A 25,092-nucleotide genomic window follows, 5' to 3' on the forward strand; every position below is an offset into this window, starting at 1 on the left:
CATCCATCGGAGCACAATTGGACCCAACGGTTGACGCCGCGCTACGAGAGTTCCTGCGCGAGAATTGGGATCTATTCGCCTGGCACCCTTCTGATATGCCAGGAATCCCACGTGAGTTGGCCGAGCACGGCCTCAATATATTAAAGGGATATAAACCGGTCAAACTCATTGTGTTTCCTGGATGCATATTCCGGATACCATCAAATCAAAATGAAGGAGTCCGACCAAGCTGCAACAGCATTCATTACCCCATATGGGCCATTGTGCTTCAACACCATGCCCTTCGGGCTCAAGAATGCCAGCGCCACATACCAACGCATGATTCAGACATGCCTGGAGAAACAGATCGGCAAGACAGTTAAAGCTTATGTGGACGATGTCGTCATCAAAACTAGGCACGTCGAAACACTAATAAACGATTTACGTCTCACCTTCGACAACCTCCGCGTGTATGGCATTAAGCTCAATCCGGAAAAGTGGGTTTTCGGTGTCCTAGTCGGAAAACTGCTGGGCTTCATCGTTTCCAATAGAGGAATTGAAGCAAATCCAGCTAAAATCCGAGCTTTTGTCGCAATTGGCCACACCAACAGACCTAAAACAACTTCAAAAACTCACGGGTCGCGTGGCATCTCTAAGCCGCTTCATCTCTAGATTGGGAGAAAAGGCACTGCCGCTCTATCGCCTTTTACGGTGAACCGATCACTTCGAGTGGACGGACGCGGCAACAGCCGGACTGGAGGAAATAAAAACCCTTCTTGCGAGCAATGCACCAAACGCCGGCGAACCGATGTTATTATATATATCGGCAACACATCATGTGGTGAGCGCCGTACTCGTCGTTGAGCGAGAACAGGACGGACATAAATTCCCGCTTTAGAAGCTAGTATACTACGTATCCACTGTCCTTACACCATGCAAATCCCGGTACCCCCATTATCAAAAGATAGCATACGCGGTCTTCATGGCATCCCGAAAGCTCCAGCACTACTTCCAGGAGTGTTTGATCATGGTGGCTTCCGAGGTACCACTCAATGACATTATAAATAACCGCGATGCCATGGGCCGGATTGCCAAATGGGCCATTGAGCTCCTCCCATTCGACATTACATATAAACCATGCCGAGCTATTAAATCCCAAGTACTGGCTGACTTCGTCGCCGAATGGACAGAGGCCGAACTCCCTAAAGAGTACGACACATATTCCAATTGGGTTATGTATTTCGATGGCTCCAAAATACTGGCAGGGCTAGGAGCGGGCATCGTTTTAACGTCCCCTACTGGAGACGCCGTTCAGTACATACTTCAAATACTATACACAGACTCCAATAACGCAGCCGAATACAAGGCCTTATTACATGGTCTTCGGATGGCTGTCTCAATGGGCATACAACGCCTAGAAGTGCGTGGGGACTCAAACCTCGCAATATCTCAAATAAATGGAGACTTCGACGCCAAAGATCCGAAGATGGTAGCTTATTGTAACACAGTCATAAAAATGTCAGCCCGGTTTGAGGGGCTCGAGTTCCATCATGTGGCTCGAGAAAGTAATCAAGCGGCGGACGTTCTTTCTCGTATCGGCGCTAAGCGCGACGCCGTCCCACCTAATATCTTTCTGGAAAGGCTTTATAAGCCATCTGTGGTGTGGCAGGGGGAGAACGGCGACACCAGTCCGGATCCAAACATAACCCCAGACCCCGGAAACACCGACGTCATTGGAGGCTCAGCCACCGAAATAACACCGTCAGCGCATCTCATCATGGCAGTCATTGCCCCATGGACTGAACCCTTCCTGGCCTACTGATACGTCTCCAACGTATCTATAATTTTTGATTGCTCCATGCTATATTATCTACTGTTTTGGATGTTTATGGGCTTTATTATACACTTTTATATCATTTTTGGGACTAACCTATTAACCCAGAGCCCAGTGCAAGTTTTTGTTTTTTTGCCTATTTTAGAGTATCGCAGAAAAGGAAAATCAAATGGATTCCAATTGACCTGAAACTTCACGGAACTTATTTTTGGAAGGAAAGCAACCCGGGAGACTTGGAGTCCACATCAAGGAAGCTTCGAGGAAGCCATGAGGTAGGGGGCGCGCCCACCCCCCTGGGCGCACCCTCCACCCTCGTGGGCCCCTCGTGGCTCCCCTGACATACTTCTTCCTCCTATATATCTCCATATACCCTAAAATGATCAGGGAGCACAATAGATCGGGAGTTCCGCCGCCAGAAGCCTCCGTAGCCACCGAAAGCCAATCTAGACCCGTTTCGGCACCCTGCCGGAGGGGGGAATCCCTCTCCGGTGGCCATCTTCATCATCCCGGTTCTCTCCATGATGAGGAGGGAGTAGTTCTCCCCCGGGGCTGAGGGTATGTACGTGTAGCTATGTGTTTGATCTCTCTCTCTCTCTCTCTCGTGTTCTTGAGGTGATACGATCTTGATGTATCGCGAGCTTTGCTATTATAGTTGGATCTTATGATGTTTTCTCCCCCCTCTACTCTCTTGTAATGGATTGAGTTTCCCCTTTGAAGTTATCTTATCGGATTGAGTCTTTAAAGATTTGAGAACACTTGATGTATGCCTTGCCGTGCGTATCTGTGATGACAATGGATACCACGTGATGCACTTGATGTATGTTTTGGTGATCAACTTGCGGGCGCCCATGAACCTATGCATAGGGGTTGGCACACGTTTTCGTCGTGATTCTCTGGTAGAAACTTTGGGGCACTCTTTGAGGTTCTATGTGTTGGTTGAATAGATGAATCTGAGATTGTGTGATGCATATCGTATAATCATACCCACGGATACTTGAGGTGACATTGGAGTATCTAGGTGACATTAGGGTTTTGGTTGATTTGTGTCTTAAGGTGTTATTCTAGTACAAACTCTAGGGTTGTTTGTGAGACTTATAGGAATAGCCCAACGGATTGATAGGAAAGAATAACTTTGAGGTGGTTTCGTACCCTACCATAATCTCTTCGTTTGTTCTCCGCTATTAGTGACTTTGGAGTGACTCTTTGTTGCATGTTGAGGGATAGTTATGTGATCCAATTATGTTATTATTGTTGAGAGGACTTGCACTAGTGAAAGTATGAACCCTAGGCCTTGTTTCCTATCATTGCAATACCGTTTATGCTCACTTTTACCATTAGTTACCTTGCTGTTTTTATATTTCCAGATTACAAAAACTATTATCTACTATCCATATACCACTTGTATCACCATCTCTTCGCCGAACTAGTGCACCTATACAATTTACCATTGTAGTGGGTGTGTTGGGGACACAAGAGACTCTTTGTTATTTGGTTGCTGGGTTGCTTGAGAGAGACCATCTTCATCCTACGCCTCCTACGGATTGATAAACCTTAGGTGATCCACTTGAGGGAAATCTGCTACTGTCCTACAAACCTCTGCACTTGGAGGCTCAACAAAGTCTACAAGAAGAAGGTTGTGTAGTAGACATCACCTACCTTAGCAGGAAGGAGCTTCCTGATGACCAGAATAAGGCCCGCTGCATTGTCTAGCGTTCGAAGGCCTACAAGGTTCATGAGGGAGAGCTCTATAAGAAAAGCGCTACCGGAGTTCTTCAACAATGTATCTCCGAGGAAGAGGGGCGGGAACTCTTGGCCGAAATTCATGTCGGACTCGGCGGTCACCACGCCGCAGCTCGGGCCCTTGTTAGCTAGGCCTTCTGTACATGGTTTTATTGGCCGACGGCCCGAGTAGATGCACATGACCTCGTCCAACGTTGCATCGAATGCCAACTCTTTTCCAACCAAAGCCATATGCCCCCCACTGCCTTACAAACAATCCCCATTACTTGGCCTTTTGCGGTCTGGGGACTCGATATGGTCGGACCCCTTAAAGGAGGAAGTCATAAGAGAAAGTATCTGCTGGTCATGGTGGATAAATTCACTAAATGGATAGAGGCCAAACCATTCAAAACGGCCGAAGCGGGGCTAGTAATAGATTTCATATCCGGCGTGGTACACCTTATGGTGTCCCACACAACATAATAACCGATAATGGCTCTAATTTCATAGCCGATGAAGTGAAAACCTGGTGTGCCAATCTAGGCATTAAGCTCGATTATGCCTCGGTCTATCACCCGTAGACAAATGGTCAAGTCGAATGGGCTAATGGTCTTATTATGAGCGGCATCAAACCTAGACTAGTGCGGTCTTTGAAAGAATCAGACAAGCACTGGGTGGAAGAACTTGACTCCGTACTCTAGGGGCTGCGGACCATGCCCAACTGCACTACTGGATATACACCTTTCTTCATGGTGTACGGTGCAGAAGCAGTGTTGCCCTGTGATATTATCCATGACTCACCTCGAGTGCGCATGTACGAAGAGAGAGAAGCCAAGATTGATCGGCAGGACAACCTAGATGCCCTGGAGGAGGAGCGCGACATAGGAAAAGCCGCATTTTATCAGCAGCAGGCTCGCAGGTATCAAAGCAGAGAAGTGCGGGCCAAGACTTATAACATTGGTGAACTCGTTCTACGCCTACCAGAGAAGAGAAAGGACACACTCAAGACCAAGTGCGAGGGTCCCTTCATCATTGACGAAGTTCTCACTGGAGGCGCGTACCGCCTGCGTGATGCGTCAGACAATCACCTGGAGCCAAACCCCTGGAATGCGGCCAGACTAAGACAATTTTATGCCTAGCATCGAACTCTGTGTTCGTCCCCTCACTCCCGTTATTAATGTTATTTTTTCTCTCTTTTTGTTTTTTATCTTTTTTTGTTTTGCTCTTTAGCCCTATGGTTTTGGTACGGCTAGACCGTCCTTACCTGATGCATACATCTCTACATATGTACGTTCATTATACCTGGGGGCTTCTAGTACAAAAGCTTGCTATTATCCTTTGAGCATCAAGCTCACCACATATGCATTTTTCCATATGTATCTTTTCTTTGCCATTATATGCATCAATATGACTTAAGTTTTGGCCAAGCTGGGTTGCCTGGCTTCTGTGCTTATGCCCTACATTCCCGTTAGTTCGACTAGGGCATAAAGGGAGCACCTCTGCGATTGTTACTGCCGGGTCATCCGGATGTGTACCTGATATGTCTCTGTCATATCTACTTTTCCAAACACTTTTGACCTTGTTTTGGACTCTAACTTGCTTGATTTGAATGGAACTAACCCGGACTGACGCTATTTTCAACAGAATTACCATGATGTTATTTATGTGCAGAAACAAAAGTTCTCGGAATGACCTGAAACTTCACAAAGAAACTTTTTTGGAAAATATAAAAAATACCTGCAAAAGATGAAGGCCAGGGGGCCCACCACCTGTCCACGAGGATGGGGGCGCGCCCCTACCTCGTGGGCCCCCTGGAGCTCCTCCGACTCCAACTCCAACTCTATATATTGCGTTTTGGGGAGAAAAAAATTAGAGAGAAGAATTCATTGCGTTTTACGATACCGAGCCGCCGCTAAGCCCTAAAACCTCTCGGGAGGGATGATCTGGAGTCCGTTCGGGGCTCCAGAGAGGGGAATCCGCCGCCATCGTCATCATCAACCATCCTCCATCACCAATTTCATGATGCTCACCGCCGTGCGTGAGTAATTCCATCGTAGGCTTGCTGGACGGTGATGGGTTGGATGGGATCTATCATGTAATTGAGTTAGTTTTGTTAGGGTTTGATCCCTAGTATCCACTATGTTCTGAGATTGATGATGCTATGACTTTGCTATGCTTAATGCTTGCCACTAGGGCCCGAGTGCCATGATTTCAGATGTGAACCTATTATGTTTTCATCAATATATGAGAGTTCTAGATCCTATCTTGCAAGTCTATAGTCACCTATTATGTGTTATGATCTGTTAACCCCAAAGTGACAATAATCAGGATACTTACCGGTGATGACCATAGTTTGAGGAGTTCATGTATTCACTATGTGTTAATGCTTTGTTCCGGTACTCTACTAAAAGGAGGCCTTAATATCCCTTAGTTTCCGTAAGGACCCCGCTGCCACGGGAGGGTAGGACAAAAGATGTCATGCAAGTTCTTTTCCATAAGCACATATGACTATATTCAGAATACATGCCTACATTATATCAATGAACTGGAGCTAGTTCTATGTCACCGTAGGTTATTACTGTTACATGATGAACCGCATCCAGCATAATTCTCCATCACTGATCCATTGCCTACGAGCTTTCCATATGTTGTTTCTTTGCTTATTTACTTTTCTGTTGCTGTTGCTATCATCACTACAAAATACCAAAAACATTACTTTGCTATCGTTACCTTTTGTTACCGTTACCACCACTATCATATTACTTTGCTACTAAACACTTTGCTGCAGATATTAAGTTTCCAGGTGTGGTTGAATTGACAACTCAGCTGCTAATACTTGAGAATATTCTTTGGCTCCCCTTGTGTCGAATCAATAAATTTGGGTTGAATACTTTACCCTCAAAAACTGTTGCGATCCCCTATACTTGTGGGTTATCAAGACTATTTTCTGGCACCGTTGTCGGGAAGCATAGCTCTATTCTTTGAGTCACTTGGGAATTATATCTGCTTATCATTATGAAGAACTTGAGAGATCCAAAAACCAAGATTTATCCCTCAACTATGAGGGGAGGTAAGGAACTGCCATCTAGCTCTGCACTTGATTCACCTTCTGTTATGAGTAAGTTTGCGACACCTAAACCTGCTTCTACTATTCGTTCTGATATGTCGCATGTTATTGATGATGCCACTTCTGCTATGCATGATACTTATGATGAAACTACTTCTATGCTTGATACTACTGTGCCACTTGGTGAATTTCTTGATGAAAAACTTGCTAGGGCTAGAGAGAATGAAAATATTGAATCTGATAATACTGATGAAATAGATGATGAAGACTTGCATGTTATTCCCGACGGTTATGTTTTTGATAAAGAAGCTTCTTTAGCTATTTTAGCTTGCAAAGATAGATATGAACTTAAGAGGTTATTAGCTAAATGGAATCAGCAATCTCTAAATGCTAGAATGAAACCTGACCCCGCTTTTGCTACTTCACCTATTTGTGTTACCGATAAGGATTATGAATTCTCTGTTGATCCTGATATAATTACTTTGGTTGAATTTGATCCTTTTCATGGCTATGAATCTGAAACTGTTGTGGCACATCTTACTAAATTAAATGATATAGCTACCCTGTTCACTAATGATGAGAGAACTCGCTACTTTTATATCCTTAAAATATTTCCGTTCTCATTAAAGGGTGATGCTAAGATATGGTTTAATTCTCTTGATCCTGGTTGTGTGTGTAGTCCCCAGGATATGATTTATTACTTCTCTGCTAAATATTTCCCTGCTCATAAGAAACAAGCTGCTTTAAGGGATATATATAATTTGCGCAAATTGAAGAAGAGAGTCTCCCACAAGCTTGGGGGAGGCTTCTCCAATTACTTAATGATTTGCCTGATCATCCTCTTAAGAAAAATGAAATACTTGATATCTTTTATAATGGACTAACCGATGCTTCCAGAGATTACCTGGATAGTTGTGCTGGTTCTGTTTTCAGGGAAAGAACACCAGATGAAGCTGAAATTCTATTGAATAATATGTTGACAAATGAAAATAATTGGACACCTCCGGAGCCAATTCCTGAGCCTATTCCTAAACCAACTCCGAAGAAGAGGGGTATTCTATTTCTCAGTCCTGAAGATATGCAAGAGGCAAAGAAATCTATGAAAGAAAAAGGTATTAAAGCTGAAGATGTTAAGAATTTACCCCCTATTGAAGAAATACATGGTATTAATTTACCGCCTGTTGAAGAAACATATGATCTTGACCCATCACCTATTGAAGAAACTCGTGGCCTTGATAACCCGACACAGGTAGTAAAGGTAAATTCTCTCTATAGATATGATAAAGCTGAAATCCCATTTACTAAATTTGCTAGCCCATGCTTAGATGAGTTTGATAAATTTATGGCTAAGCAAGAAGATTTTAATTCTTATTTTGGTAGACAATTGAAATACAGTTCAAATATGCTTAAACACTTGGGTGATTATATGGCTAATGTCAAAGGTGAACTTAAACTTGTTAGCAAACATGCTTCCATGGTTACCACTCAAGTAGAACAAGTACTTAAAGCTCAAAATGATTTGCTCAATGAATTGATAATGTTGTTAGAGTGGCTACTAGAACTGGTAAAATGACTCAGGAACCTTTGTATCCCGAAGGCCACCCTAAGAGAATTGAGAAAGATTCTCAGAGAAACAATGTAGATGCACCTAGTCCTTCTAATAGGAAGAAAAACAAAAATGATAGGACTTTGCATGCTTCTAGTAAACCTATCACTGAAACACCTGAGAATCCAAATGATATTTCTATTTCTGATGCTGAAACACAACCTGGTAATGAACCTGAAACTAGTGATAATGTTAATAGTAGTGTACATGATGATGCTCAACCTAGTAATGACAATGATATAGAAATTGAACCTGCTGTTGATCTTGATAACCCACAATCAAAGAATCAATGTTATGATAAGAAAGACTTTGTTGCTAGGAAACATGGTAAAGAAAGAGAGCCTTGGGTTCAGAAACCCATGCCTTTTCCTCACAAACCATCCAAGAAAAAGGATGATGAGGATTTTGAGCGCTTTGCTGAAATGATTAGACCTATCTTTTTGCGTATGCGATTAACTGATATGCTTAAAATGAATCCTTATGCTAAGTACATGAAAGAAATTGTTACAAATAAAAGAAAGATACCGGAAGCTGAAATTTCCACGATGCTTGCTAATTATACTTTTGAGGGTGGAATACCTAAGAAACTAGGAGATCCAGGAGTACCCACTATACCATGCTCCATTAAAAGAAACTACGTTAAAACTGCTTCATGCGATCTTGGAGCCGGTGTTAGTGTTATGCCTCTCTCTTTGTATCGTAGACCTGATTTGAATAAGTTGACACCTACTGAAATATCTTTGCAAATGGCTGATAAATCAATTGCTATACATGTCGGCATTTGTGAAGATGTGCCTGTTGTAGTTGCAAACGTTACTATTTTAACGGACTTTGTTATTCTTGATATTCCCGAGGATGATAGTATGTCTATTATTCTTGGAAGAACTTTTTTGAACACTGCAGGGGCTGTTATTGATTGCACCGAAGGCAATGTCACTTTTCATGTTAATGGTAATGAGCATACGGTACACTTTCCGAGGAAACAACCCCAAGTCCACAGTATCAATTCTATTGGAAAAATTCCATCGATTATATTTGGAGGTTTTGAATTTCCTCTTCCTACTGTCAAGAAGAAATATGATATTCTTATTATTGGGGATGTGCATATCCCCGTTGAGGTAACATAGTGTTATTCGAAATTTCTCCGGTTCCATGTTATTCGGGATGAGTTCGTTAACAAGACTTGATCAACCTTGTTAGTGGATTCCTTTTGATGAGCATGAGATGGATGAAAATAGAAGGCACAACCTTCTATACCCCACTTTTACTTTCTGTTATTTATATTAAATAAAATAAAAACAGTATTTTTCTGTCTGTTATCTGATTATCCATGCAATATAAAAATATCCCGAAAATAGAAGTTCTCCAAATGCCTTGAAATTTAAATATGATTTTTTCTAGAATATTTGAGAATATTTGGCACTGAGAACACAGCAGGGGGGTCACCCACCTGCCCACGAGGGTGGAGTGCGCGCCCCCTGCCTCGTGGGCCCACGGTGGCCCTCCTCCACTTATCCTTTCACCCACACACTCCTTCTTCCTCCCACAAACACGAACAACCAGCTCAAACCCGAGTCCAAGCTCGTTTTGCTGCCATTTTCGATCTCCTTGCTCAAAGCACCTCTCACAAAACTGCTTGGGGAGATTGTTCCTTGGTATGTGACTCCTCCATTGGTCCAATTAGTTTTTGTTCTAGTACTTTATTCATTGCAAATTTGTGCTGCCTAGGTGACCATGTTCTTGAGCTTGCATGTCAAATTTATATGGTTCCAAGTAGTTTTGAAGCATGATATAGGCTCTAGGCACTTGTAGGAGTAGTTGCTATCAATATTATTGAGTTTGGTTTACTTTTATTTTGAAGTTACTAAAATTTTCAGAATTTTTCAGAAAATGATGAAGGGTCTTTTGAGGGGCTCATCGAGCCGAAGCTCGAAGGAAAAGGCACAGAAGCCTAAATATAATCTGCCTCGCACCGCGGAGGTTCGACCGTGTGAATGGCCTTCCGATGATTTCTTGAGAGCAGCCGGGATTTATGAAGATTTTTATGAATTGGCTAAGAATGCCGGCCTCATCGCTTTCCTCCACGACCAACGCGATCAGTATTTCTTACTCACAAATACCTTTATGCAAAACTTTCATTTCCATTCTAGGAGCTCACCACCCACGGTGGATTTTCATTTATATGATGAGCATAAGGAGATGTCACTTTATGATTTTTGTCGGGTTTGTTTAGTCCCTTTCGAGGGAAAGATAGAGGAACCACATCATGAGGATGTGGATGGGTTTATTGATACTATCACTATAGGGGAAACAAGGGAGGTTTCCGATGCACGAAACACTAGCATACATTTTCCTGTTTTACGCTATTTCGCATTATTTGCTAGTCGATGTTTAATTGGTCGTGGAAACTGTGGAAACCTTAGTATCCCTGATATTATTATTTTGCTCCATGGTTTATTCGGTGATAACTCTGTTAGTATGGGCGACATTATTGCTAAACGGTTAAGTCTGAACCATACAAAGGGCCCCATTTTTGGAGGCATCTATGCTTCACGCCTAGCTGCACATTTTAACATACCTATTAGGCACTATGAGAAGGAAGAAAAAGTGCTGCCTCGTGTTTATTTAGATTATAAGAGTATGGTGGCACATTATTTCATTGTTAAGAATAGGGAAGGAGAGCTTAAATACAAATTGTTCTTTGATAAACATCTCCTGAGACTATTACCCCGCCTGCTCCTTCTTTGTTTGATTTATCTGCAGGCCAGTACCTTGTTCCGTTAGAGGCTATTCACGCCTACCAGAACCCTGCACTAGCCATGGAGCCAGAGACGGAACCACAAGTTGATCCTTCACGACAGTCTAATTACCAGTGGGATCCGGAGATGATTGCCAACCAATGGCAATCGGAGTCTTCTTCCTCTTCGCAGTACGACCCCAACTATTATTATGGATATCTGTCGCGACCCGACCCGAATGGATCAAGCGCTCTGTGCTCAGTTGTCATCCCTGGATCAGTAATGCTGACACCACACAGTACATCGAAGGATTTATAGCAGAGTGGCAATCACACACATATTACATCGTTGTCCCAAAAAGAACTTATTACAATAAAAATGGCTTAAGGCCATCTAGTGTCGATAACAGCGGAAGACTCGGAAGATAAATGGGTCCATCAACTCCAACGGCATCACTGAGTATAGAACCACGACCTAAAACACCTTACTCGTCGTCTGAAAAGTCTGCAACATGAAAGTTGCAGCCCGAAAACGGGCCAGCACATGGAATATGCTGGCAATGTAACACATAGAGAGTAATGGAATGAAACAGCTATACTATATGCATATATGGCTGGTGGAAAGCTCTATGGTTACAATTTTGCGTAAAGCCAATTTTTCCCTACTACAAAGGAATAAATTTATTTAACTATCATGGTGGTTGTTAAACATCGAGAATGGTTGACAGCATTCCGATCCCAATTAAGTGAACAATTAAAACCCAACAACATTAATTAGAAGTAACATGATGAGATTCACATGATATTCAAGTACTAGATACTCAAGTTGTCCATAACCGGGGACACGGCTAATCATGATTAGTTTGTATACTCTGCAGAGGTTTGCACACTTTTCCCCACATGACTCGATCGCCTCCGTTTGTTTTCTCGCACTACATGGTGTTTGAGAAACGGATGACCGAGACATAGTCTTTCAGAAGCACTAGCACCTTACATGTGGGGTAGACCGTACCACCTACAACCCCTACATCTGCTAGTCCACCCCGTAAGAGTTCGCACAACTTAGTCAACTATGCCAGAGCCCATAGTAGCATGTGGCTGCACACGGAAGTTTCTAGCATGAATTATCTTATGATCCCTTTGAGCCTGGGTGGCGGTCCAAAAAAAACAGGCAAGTCCTGATAGACATCAGGTGCCTCAATCCACCCAGATGTGTGTTTAAGTTGCCACCTTAGATAAACCATTAAAATTATCAACTCACATCTGTCATGGATATCACTCACCCAATCCACGTCTACTAGCATAGCATGGCATAATAAGCAAACATAGAAGTAACTCCCAAAGGTTTCATAATAATACAGGTAATAGGTACTACCTCATCTACTTCCCATCCCACAATTTAATTAGATCCTAATCATGCAATGTGTGAGGAATTGATCTAATGCAATAAAACATGGGTTGTAGAAAAGGTATGATCAAAGTGTTACTTGCCTTGCTGATGATCCGCGAGACCTAGGGATTCGAAGTAACAGGCGACGCAATCCGGGTAATCTATCGCAGACAAACAACAAGCACACAATAAGTACTCATCTAATGCACAGGTAAAACTCGAACAAGAGTTCAAACCAGAAAGTTCAACTTAAGAACTCCGGTTGCAAAGAAAGAACGAACCGAACAAAGAAACGGAAAACAAACGGCGGAAGAAAACAACTCGGTTCTAGCAAGTTGAAACTAGGTCAAATTTTACCGGGGCAAAAACTTGTTTAAGTTGATTAGACGGAACGGCGGTTTCAAAACGAAACTCCAGGCGCTTGAATCACCTGATTCCGATAAACGAGCGAGAAGATAAACTAGAACGAAGATCGGATCTGAGATCGCAATCGCGGAATAAATCCGACGAGAAGAAAAAGAAGAACGGTTACATGAACGGACGTTCGTTAACCTAGAAGAATCCAGTGATCACGTTTGTTAGGACGAACGGTCCGGTGAACGGTCCAAAGGCAACTAAATCAGAAAACAAAACGAATCCGATCTAGGGTTTCGGAGAAGAAAACCGAAACGAAAAAACTGATCTAGAAAACGAATCAGAGGAGAAGAAAAGAATCAGAACGATTAGAAGAAAACGATCCGAGGAAAAGAGACGCGGGCAACCTCCGGCGAGGTCTCCGGCGAGAGGCTCCGGCGGCGAGGGTTTTGGAGGGGGGGGTGTTGGGGTATTTATATAGGTGAGGGGGGGGATTTACTTGGGGTAGGGGGCAAGAAAAAGAGAAGGAAAAAGGAAAACGAAACAAGGAAAGGGGCTAGCCTAGAGTCCAACCGGACTCGGCTAGGACGAGGCGAGGCGGCGGCCTGCGCCTGGCGCACGCGCGCAGGGAGGCTGGGGCGGTGGCCGGCGGGCTGGGCCTTTGGCCCGGCTGGCCTGGCGGAAGGCTCCCTTTTTTTAACTGGTTTTCGCGCGCAGAAAACAAAAGAAAAAGAAACTAAACGAACTCCGAAAAACCTAAAGTAAATTTTCCCCGACTCCTAAAAATGAGTCGAACAAAATGAACTTTTCTCCGGACCTGAAATGCAATTTTTGAAAACACGCATTTTTCCCTATCCAAATAAAAAGCAAACAAAACTCCGGCAAACAAAATTGATCTATTTATTAAATCTTCATTTTTCCTAAATTTGGGAAAGTCATATTATTCCCTCTCTCATTTTTGATATAGGAAAATAATTGAAGATGAAATAAATAAATCAAATGATCCTCTTTTCAAATTCGAGAAAACTCTCAAATATGAAAATAACGAAATCCCCAACTCTCTCCGAAGGTCCTTGAGTTGCGTGAAATTTCTAGGATCAACCAAAATGCAAGAAAATATGATATGCATGATGATCTAGTGTATAACATTCCAAATTGCAAATTTGGGATGTTATAAACCTACCCCCCTTAAGATGAATCTCGCCCTCGAGATTTGGGTTGGCTAGAAAATAGGTGAGGGTGGTCCTTGAGCAAATCTTCTTCTCTCTCCCAGGTGGCTTCATCCTCTGAGTGGTGGTTCCACTGAACTTTGCAAAACTTGATAACCTTGCTGCGAGTAACTCTACTGGCATAATCGAGAATCTTGACTGGTTTCTCCTCATATGTTAAGTCGTCCTTCAACTGAATCGCTTCAAGCGGCACGATATCTCTTAGCGGTACCTCCGCCATTTCGGCATGACATTTCTTCAGCTGAGAAACATGGAATACATCATGAACTCCTGACAGTCCCTCTGGTAATTCCAACTTATAAGCGACTTCTCCCATACGTTGCAAAATCTTGTACGGTCCAACGAAACGCGGTGCTAACTTTCCCTTAACTCCAAAGCGCTTAACTCCTCGAAGTGGGGATACTCGGAGATAAACTCTGTCTCCGGTTTCGTAAACTGTCTCCTTGCGTTTAGAATCTGCGTAGCTCTTCTGCCTGGACTGGGCTACCTTGAGCCTATCGCGAATCAACTTAACTTTCCATTCAGACTCCTTAATCAAATCTGGTCCAAAGAATTGACGGTCTCCAACTTCGTCCCATGACAACGGTGTCCTGCACCTCCTTCCGTATAAAGCTTCGAAAGGTGCCATCTTTAAACTGGTTTGGTAACTGTTGTTATAAGAAAACTCCGCATACGGCAAGTTATCATCCCAACTAGATCCATAATCTAGTGCACAAGCTCTCAGCATATCTTCCAAAATCTGATTGACTCTCTCGGTCTGTCCATCTGTCTGCGGATGAAAAGCTGTGCTGAACTCTAGTCTGGTTCCTAAAGTTTCATGCAACTGATTCCAAAACTTTGAGGTAAATTGGGTTCCTCTATCTGATACGATACTCTTCGGAACTCCATGCAAACAAATGATCCTAGTCATGTATATCTTTGCCAACTTAGCACTGGTGTAAGTGGTCTTAACTGGAATAAAATGTGCTACCTTTGTCAAACGATCAACTACTACCCATATCGAGTCATAGCCTGATTTTGTCCTGGGTAGTCCTGTGATAAAATCCATGCCTATCTTATCCCACTTCCATTCGGGTATCGGCAATGGTTGTAACAATCCTGCTGGCTTTTGATGCTCTGCCTTTACTCTCTGACATACGTCACAAACTGCTACATATGCTGCAATATCCTTCTTCATTCCGGTCCACCAGAATGTTTCCTTCAAATCCAAATACATCTTGGTATTCCCTGGGTGAATCGAATATGGTGAATCATGTGCCTCTTGCAAAATCAACTTCCTGATCTCCGGGTCATTGGGCACATAAACACGGTCCTCAAACCATAAGGTATCGTGCTCATCCTCACGAAATCCCTTAGCTTTTCCTTTGCTAAGTTTCTCCTTTATAGCAGCAATCTCTTTGTCAGGTTTCTGAGCTTCTCTGATCTTATCCATCAATGTTGACTGAATCTCCAAAGCTGCTACATAGCCTCTCGGAACTATTTCCAAACATAGCTCACGAAGTTTTTCTGCTAACTCCTTAGGTACTTCTCCTGTCATTACCATATTGACATGGCTCTTACGGCTCAATGCGTCAGCTACCACATTAGCTTTTCCGGGATGGTAATGCAATCTCATGTCATAATCCTTGATGAGCTCCAACCATCTCCTTTGTCTGAGGTTCAACTCCTTCTGAGTGAAAATGTACTTCAAACTCTTGTGATCCGTGTACACCTCACAATGATTTCCAATGAGGAAATGTCTCCATGTTTTCAATGCATGCACCACGGCTGCTAACTCCAAATCATGCGTGGCATAATTCAACTCACGAGGCTTCAGTTGCCGTGAAGCATACGAAACAACTCTTCCTTCCTGCATAAGCACTGCTCCAAGTCCTCGACATGAAGCGTCGCAATACACCTCATAATCCTTGGTCTGATCTGGCAAAATCAATACTGGTGAGGTAACCAAACGTTTCTTCAACTCCTGGAAACTAGCCTCACACTCCTCAGTCCATTTGAACTTAGTATCCTTCTTCAACAACTCCGTCATAGGCTTTGCAATCTTTGAAAAGTTCTCAATGAATCTCCGGTAGTATCCTACGAGTCCAAGAAAACTCCGGATCTCTCCAACTGTTGTTGGTGCTTCCCATTCGGTTACGGTCTCAACCTTTATGGGGTCAACTGCTATACCTTCTCCGGATATAACGTGTCCGAGGATTCCAACTTCCTTCAACCAAAACTCACATTTGCTGAATTTGGCGTATAACTGATGTTCCCTTAGTTTCTCCAAAACCAAACGCAAATGTTCCTTATGCTCCTCTTCATTCTTTGAATAAACTAGGATGTCATCTATGAACACTACGACGAACTTATCCAAAAACTCCATAAACACTTTGTTCATCAGGTTCATAAAATAGGCAGGTGCGTTAGTCAATCCAAATGACATAACGGTATACTCATACAGTCCATATCTTGTGGTGAATGCTGTCTTAGGTATGTCCTGCTCTCGAATCTTCAATTGGTGGTACCCTGATCGCAAATCGATCTTGGAAAACACTTTAGCTCCTTGCAAACGATCAAACAGATCATTGATCATTGGCAGTGGGTACTTATTCTTGATGGTTACTTCATTCAATCCCCGATAATCTACAACCATCCTTAATGATCCATCCTTCTTTTCCACTAGAAGTACGGGTCATCCCCAAGGCGAAGAACTTGGGCGAATGTAACCTTTATCCAATAACTCCTTAATCTGATTCTTAATTTCCACCAAATCCTTTGCTGGCATCCGGTACGGTCGCTTCGATATTGGGCCTGTACCTGGCAAAAGCTCAATCAAAAACTCAATGTCCCTATCCGGTGGCATTCCTGGCAATTCCTCAGGAAATACATCAGGAAAATCCTTCACCACTGGTACTTCTTCTTGCACAACTCCTGTTAGGCAGTTTACTTGTGTCCTGTTTGGCACATGCCGGGATACATACTTGATCCTTCTTCCTTCGGGTGTGGTAAGCAAAATTGACTTACTAGCACATTCAATGTTCCCTTCATACTTCGATAACCAATCCATGCCTAATATCACATCTAATCCTTGAGATTCCAATACTATTAGGTCTGAGGGAAACACATAGTTACCAATCCTTAATGGTAACTGATCACACCATCGTCTAGCCATATACTCCGCTCCAGGTGAGCTTACTAACATGGGTGACCTAAGGGCTTGGGTTGGCAGGTTATATTTATCCACAAATCCCCTTGATATGTATGAATGCGATGCACCAGTATCAAAAGAACGAGTGCAATAAATGACTTAACCAGAAACTTATCGATTACTGCATCGGGCTGATCTTCAACCTCCTCCACATTAATGTGGTTCACCTGTCCCCTATTGAAAGGGTTCGGCTTCTTCCCAGAGCTTCCATTGCCATTTCCATTCTGGCCTCCAGGACATTCATTGGCATAATGTCCGGTCTTGGAACACTTGAAACAGGTGACTTGACTCAGGTCTCTCTTGGTTGGGGTTGATGGGATGGTACGGTTCTGGCCGTTGCTTCCTCCATTCCCATTACCATTCTTGTGGCCATTATGGTTGTGCAAGCTACCTCCTCCATGGGTGTGCTGAAACTGAAATCCCGGTTTAGGGGTAAAGCGGGGCTTCTGCTAGGCTCCAGAGTTATACTTCCCCTGTCCATACTTCCTCTTGCGGTTCTCAATCTGCTATTTCTTTCCTTCAATCATGATGGCACGATCTACCAACTCCTGGTAGTTGTTGAAACTCGCTACCATCAACTGCATGCTTAGTTCATCATTCAGTCCTTCCAGAAACTTCTCCTGCTTAGCTGCATCCATAGCAACGTCATCTGGGGCATAACGTGCTAACTTGCTGAATTCGTCAACGTACTGGCCAACTGTTCTTCCTCCTTGGCGTAAGTTGCGAAACTCACGCTTCTTCATGGCCATAGCTCCTGCTGAAACATGGGCAGTGCGGAAAGCTTGCTGAAACTGATCCCATGTGACAGTGTCAACTGGGTAGGTGGCTGTGAAATTCTCCCACCATGCTGCCGCGGGTCCATCAAGCTGGTGAGCGGCAAACTTCACTTTCTCACCATCCGTGCATCCTGCAGCGGTCAACTCCCTGCCTATCTTGCGGAGCCAATCGTCTGCTACTATCGGCTCGGTGCTACTGGAAAACACCGGCGGATTCAGCCTAAGGAAACGGGCTAAGTGGTCAATAGGTGGTGGTGGTGGTGGGTTGTTGTTGTTGTTCTGTTGGTTCTGGACTAACATCTGCATCAATTGATTCTGCTGCTGGATCAACTAAGTGAGCTCCGGTGGAAATCCATTGTCACGTCTCGGAGGCATCTGAGGGTTTAGAAAAGACGAGAATTAAGAATAGAGGGGGTCTAAAGAGAAAACACTACCCTTATGCACATGAGCAAATGCACACAAAATCACTTCATTCAATCAAACAAGGGCTTACAAATGGTCTAACTATCGCAAAAGTGCTCGGCTAATGTTTACATGGGGAAAATGCTACTACTATTTGGTGGTCATCTAGAAATTTGAACCGGTGGAAGACTCCATGATATCTGCTCCTGCTTCGTCTTCAAAGTCGGGTTCACTTGGATCCGAATCGGTGTCGTCGATGATGATGTAGTTGTCCGGACATGCGACGTACTCGTCTTCTTCCTTGGATGCTAAATTCCTCTTGAGTTCTTCAATCTCCTGCTTAAGATCGCCATTGTGTCTTGCTAGATCTACAATCTCGTCCATGTAGTCCTTGCGTGTAGACTTCAGTTCTCCTTCTAGCTCGATGATCCTTGCCTTCGCATTCTTCAGCTCTATCATATCATTGCACATCTGGTTCTTGTGGCGTCGAATGTGCTGGTTTAACTCCTGGATGAATGATGCAATGGATCTATCCTTCTTGGTGCTGACTAACTCCCATTGTTCATCTCGGCGTCCGCAAATCTGGTAGATAGTGTCCTTGAGGTCTTCTTGATAAACTTCTCCAATGCGTCCTATGGTGATATGAGCTGCCATGCTCCTTCCCAGACTCCAGGTTGGTGCATTGAAAACACTATCTATGGGTTTCGTGATTGGCGCGAATGTTCTCCCCGGAACGTGAGCTTGAATCTTCCAGCGCTCCTCTTCAGGCAGAGTGGCGTTGAAGGTTCCCGTGAAGCTTGGTAATCCAATATTCAGGTACTTGGTGACTTCCTTCAGGTGAAATCCAAATGGTGTGCCTTTATCCGGTTGAGCGTACTTAATCTTCACGTGCGTCATCCTAGAAGAGTAGAAAAGATGAGGAGTTAGAAAATGAGAAGAGAATGGTGATCTATGGCTTTAACTTAGTGGTCGTGTCCTACAGTCAGCGTGTGCTCTGATACCATCTCTGTCGCGACCCGACCCGAATGGATCAAGCACTCTGTGCTCAGGTGTCATCCCTGGATCAGTAATGCTGACACCACACAGTACATCGAAGGATTTATAGGAGAGTGGCAATCACACACTTATTACATCGTTGTCCCAAAAAGAACTTATTACAATAAAAATGGCTTAAGCCCATCTAGTGTCGATAACAGCGGAAGACTCGGAAGATAAATGGGTCCATCAACTCCAACGGCATCACTGAGTATAGAACCACGACCTAAAACACCTTACTCGTCGTCTGAAAAGTCTGCAACATGAAAGTTGCAGCCCGAAAACGGGTCAGCACATGGAATATGCTGGCAATGTAACACATAGAGAGTAATGGAATGAAACAACTATACTATATGCATATATTGCTGGTGGAAAGCTCTATGGTTACAATTTTGCGTAAAGCCAATTTTTCCCTACTGCAAAGGAATAAATTTATTTAACTATCATGGTGGTTGTTAAACATCGAGAATGGTTGACAGCATTCCGATCCCAATTAAGTGAACAATTAAAACCCAACAACATTAATTAGAAGTAACATGATGAGATTCACATGATATTCAAGTACTAGATACTCAAGTTGTCCATAACCGGGGACACGGCTAATCATGATTAGTTTGTACACTCTGCAGAGGTTTGCGCACTTTTCCCCACATGACTCGATCGCCTCCGTTTGTTTTCTCGCACTACATGGTGTTTGAGAAACGGATGACCGAGACATAGTCTTTCAGAAGCACTAGCACCTTACATGTGGGGTAGACCGTACCACCTACAACCCCATACATCTGCTAGTCCACCCGGTAAGAGTTCGCACAACTTAGTCAACTATGCCAGAGCCCATAGTAGCATGTGGCCGCACACGGAAGTTTCTAGCATGAATTATCTTATGATCCCTTTGAGCCTGGGTGGCGGTCCAAAAAAAACAGGCAAGTCCTGATAGACATCAGGTGCCTCAATCCACCCAGATGTGTGTTTAAGTTGCCACCTTAGATAAACCATTAAAATTATCAACTCACATCTGTCATGGATATCACTCACCCAATCCACGTCTACTAGCATAGCATGGCATAATAAGCAAACGTAGAAGTAACTCCCAAAGGTTTCATAATAATACAGGTAATAGGTACTACCTCATCTACTTCCCATCCCACAATTTAATTAGATCCTAATCATGCAATGTGTGAGGAATTGATCTAATGCAATAAAACATGGGTTGTAGAAAAGGTATGATCAAAGTGTTACTTGCCTTGCTGATGATCCGCGAGACCTAGGGATTCGAAGTAACAGGCGGCGCAATCCGAGTAATCTATCGCAGACAAACAACAAGCACACAATAAGTACTCATCTAATGCATAGGTAAAACTCGAACAAGAGATCGAACCAGAAAGTTCAACTTAAGAACTCCGGTTGCAAAGAAAGAACGAACCAAACAAAGAAACGAAAAACAAACGGCGAAAGAAAACAACTCGGTTCTAGCAAGTTGAAACTAGGTCAAATTTTACCGGGGCAAAAACTTGTTTAAGTTGATTAGACGGAACGGCGGTTTCGAAACGAAACTCCAGGCGCTTGAATCACCTGATTCCGATAAATGAGCGAGAAGATAAACTAGAACGAAGATCGGATCTGAGATCGCGATCGCGGAATAAATCCGACGAGAAGAAAAATAAAAACGGTTACACGAACGGACGTTCGTTAACCTAGAAGAATCCGGTGATCATGTTCGTTAGGACGAACGGTCCGGCGAACGGTCCAAAGGCAACTAAATCGAAAAAGAAAACGAATCCGATCTAGGGTTTCGGAGAAGAAAACCGAAACGAAAAACTGATCTAGAAAACGAATCAGAGGAGAAGAAAAGAATCGGAACGATTAGAAGAAAACGATCCGAGGAAAAGAGACGCGGCAACCTCCGGCGAGGTCTCCGGCGAGAGGCTCCGGCGGCATGACGTAGGGCGGCGGCGGCGTGGGCAAGGTGTGGCGGCAGCGTGGGCATAAGGGCGGCGACGCGGGTGTGGGGTGGTGCGGTGTAGGGCGCGGGGTGGGGTGCGGTGGAGGGCTTGGGGTTTGGTTTGATGATTTGGAGGGGGGGTGTTGGGGTATTTATATAGGTGAGGGGGGGGATTTACTTGGGGTAGGGGGCAAGGAAAAGAGAAGGAAAAAGGAAAACGAAACAAGGAAAGGGGGCTAGCCTAGAGTCCAACCGGACTCGGCTAGGACGAGGCGAGGCGGCGGCCTGCGCCTGGCGCACGTGCGCAGGGAGGCTGGGGCGGTGGCCGGCTGGCTGGGCCTTTGGCCCAGCTGGCCTGGCGGAAGGCTCCCTTTTTTTTAACTGGTTTTCGCGCGCAGAAAACAAAAGAAAAAGAAACTAAACAAACTCCGAAAAACCTAAAGTAAATTTTCCCCGACTCCTAAAAATGAGTCGAACAAAATGAACTTTTCTCCGGACCTGAAATGCAATTTTTGAAAACACGCATTTTTCCCTATCCAAAGAAAAAGCAAACAAAACTCCGGCAAACAAAATTGATCTATTTATTAAATCTTCATTTTTCCTAAATTTGGGAAAGTCATATTATTCCCTCTCTCATTTTTGATATAGGAAAATAATTGAAGATGAAATAAATAAATCAAATGATCCTCTTTTCAAATTCGAGAAAACTCTCAAATATGAAAATAACGAAATCCCCAACTCTCTCCGAAGGTCCTTGAGTTGCGTGAAATTTCTAGGATCAACCAAAATGCAAGAAAATATGATATGCATGATGATCTAGTGTATAACATTCCAAATTGCAAATCTGGGATGTTACAATATCCGCCAGGCCAGCCGTGGCCATAGACTAACTTAGGCCAAAAGCCTAAGCTTGGGGGAGTACGTATTTCCCACCAACATTACATTTATGTTCACACACTCATTGCTAGATGTCGGTGCTCATACTTTTTCACTGTATCATCCATGCTAGTTTATTTCCTTTTTATGCTTTCTTCTTGTGTGTTTGATAAACCTTAAGAAAAACCAAAAAAATTAGTTGTATCTTTTAATTAGTTTGGTTTCCATGCTTGTAGTAGTAATTAAAAATAAAACCCAAAAATATTTCCTGTTCTTCTTTTGCTTGTTGGGAGCTTTCCCGTGTAAATAGTTTTATTTCTTTTCTTTTCTTTGGGGACCAATAGGAGAAGACCATGATTAAATTGTTGAAGTGGCTCTTATACACATTATTGTTGATCTGACAAAAGAGCCCATATTGCCTCGTCTTCACCTGTCTATTGAGTGCTTGCAGATTCCAGCTTAGTCCAATGCACGTGCACTATTATTATTATTCACATCGTTCGGTCGTGCAAGTGAAAGGCAATTATGACGATATATGATGGACTGACTAAGATGAGAAAAGCTGGTATGAACTCGACCTCTTTTGTTTTTGTAAATATGATTAGTTCATCATCCCTGATTCGGCCTATTATGAATAAACATGTTTTCAATGACAACTAGAGATCATAGTTCTTGTGCCATGCTTGATTAGCTATGAGTTATAATGGTTTACCTTGCGTGCCAACATGCTATTGAAATGGTTATGATGTGGTATGATAGGGTGGTATCCTCCTCTGAATGATTTAAGTGACTTGACTTGGCGCATGTTCACGCATGTAGTTGAAACAAAAATCAACATAGCCTTCACGATAATTATGTTCATGGTGGATTATATCCTACTCATGCTTGCATTCGGTGTTGATTAATTTTAATGCATGTTCATGACTGTTGTCGCTCTCTAGCTGGTCGCTTCCCAGTCTTTTGCTAGCCTTCACCTATACTAAGTAGGAATACTGCTTGTGCACCCAATCCCTTAAACCCCAAAGTTATTCCACATGAGTCCACTATACCTTCCTATATATGGTATCTACCTGCCGTTCCAAGTAAATTTGTATATGCCAAACTCTAAAGCTTCAAATAAATATCCCGTTTTGTATGCTCGAATAGCTCATGTATCAACTAGGGCTGTCCGTATCTTCCATGTTAGGCGGGTTATTCTCAAGAGGAGTGGACTCCGCTCCTCACTCACGAGATAATAGCTGGTCACCGGGATGCCCAGTCCCATGCTTTATGCAAACTAAATCAAAATTAATTGCAAACAAAACTCCCCCTGGGACCTGATGTATGTTGGAGGCACTCATTGTTTCGAGCAAGCCATGTATTGATGCCTGTTGGTGGAGGGGGAGTATAAACTTTACCATTCTGTTTGGGAACCACCTATAATGTGTTTAGCATGGAAGATATCGCCATCTCTTAGTTGTTACGTTGATAATGAAAGTATACCGCTCAAAATACAATTTATCTCTATTTCAAAACCGAGCTCTGGCACCTCTGCAAATCCCTGCTTCCCTCTGCAAAGGGCCTATCCATTTACTTTTATGCTGAGTCATCATCCTCTTATTAAAAAGCACTAGTTGGAGAGCACAGCCGTCATTTCCATTCATCACTGTTAATTTATATTGGGTATGGCTATGATTGGATCTCTTTTACCATGAATTAACAGTGATGAATGGAAATGACGGCTGTGCTCTCCAGCTAGTGCTTTTTAATAAGAGGATGATGACTCAGCATAAAAGTAAATGGATAGGCCCTTTGCAGAGGGAAGCAGGGATTTGCAGAGGTGCCAGAGCTCGGTTTTGAAATAGAGATAAATTGTATTTTGACCGGTATACTTTCATTGTCAACATAACAACTAAGAGATGTCGATATCTTCCATGCTAAACACATTATAGGCGGTTCCCAAACAGAATGGTAAAGTTTATACTCCCCCTCCACCAACAGGCATCAATACATGGCTTGCTCGAAACAATGAGTGCCTCCAACATACATCAGGTCCCAGGGGGAGTTTTGTTTGCAATTAATTTTGATTTAGTTTGCATAAAGCATGGGACTGGGCATCCCGGTGACCAGCCATTTATCTCGTGAGTGAGGAGCGGCGTCCACTCCTCTTGAGAATAACCCGCCTAACATGGAAGATACGGAGAGCTATTCGAGCATACAAAACAGGATATTTATTTGAAGCTTTAGAGTTTGTGTAACACCCGGATGTAATTTACCTTATATGTACTCCAACTCTTGTTGTTTCCGGCACTAAGTTATTTTATTTCCTCGTTGTCGGGTTTTTGTATCCGTGTGTTGTTGTCTTTGTCATGCATCTCATATCATGTCATCATGTGCATTGCATTTGCATACGTGTTCGTCTCATGCATCCGAGCATTTTCCCCGCTGTCTGTTTTGCATTCCGGCACTCCTATGTCTCCGGTGGTCCTTTCTACCTCTTTTCGTGTGTGGGGGTTAAACGTTTTCGGATTGGACCGGTACTTGCCAAGCGGCCTTGGTTTACTACCGGTAGACCGCCTATCAAGTTTCGTGCCATTTGGACTTCGTTTGATACTCCAACGGTTAACCGAGGGACCGAAAAGGCCTCGTGTGTGTTGCAGCCCAACACCCTTCCAATTTGGCCCAAAACCCACCAAAAACCCCTCCATCGTCTAGAGCTTTCGATCACGATCGCGTGGCCGAAAACCTCACCTCATTTGGAGCTTCCTAGCTCCCTCTACCTCTATAAATAGACCCCCACGAAAATCCCGGATCCCCTCCTTCCAAACCCTAGGAAATTTCCCTCGCGCCGCGCCAGACATGTCCGATTTCGGCCGGACACGTCCGATCTGCCTCCTCGCCGCCATGCGTCGCGCCGTGACTCGCCCGCGCGCCGCCCCACAACGCCGGCCCGGAGAGCCCAGGGAGGGCCCTCCCG

This window comes from Triticum urartu, chromosome 3A (assembly GCF_056163025.1).
Source record: "Triticum urartu cultivar PI428250 chromosome 3A, HENAU_Tu73, whole genome shotgun sequence".
Lineage (NCBI taxonomy): Eukaryota > Viridiplantae > Streptophyta > Magnoliopsida > Poales > Poaceae > Triticum > Triticum urartu.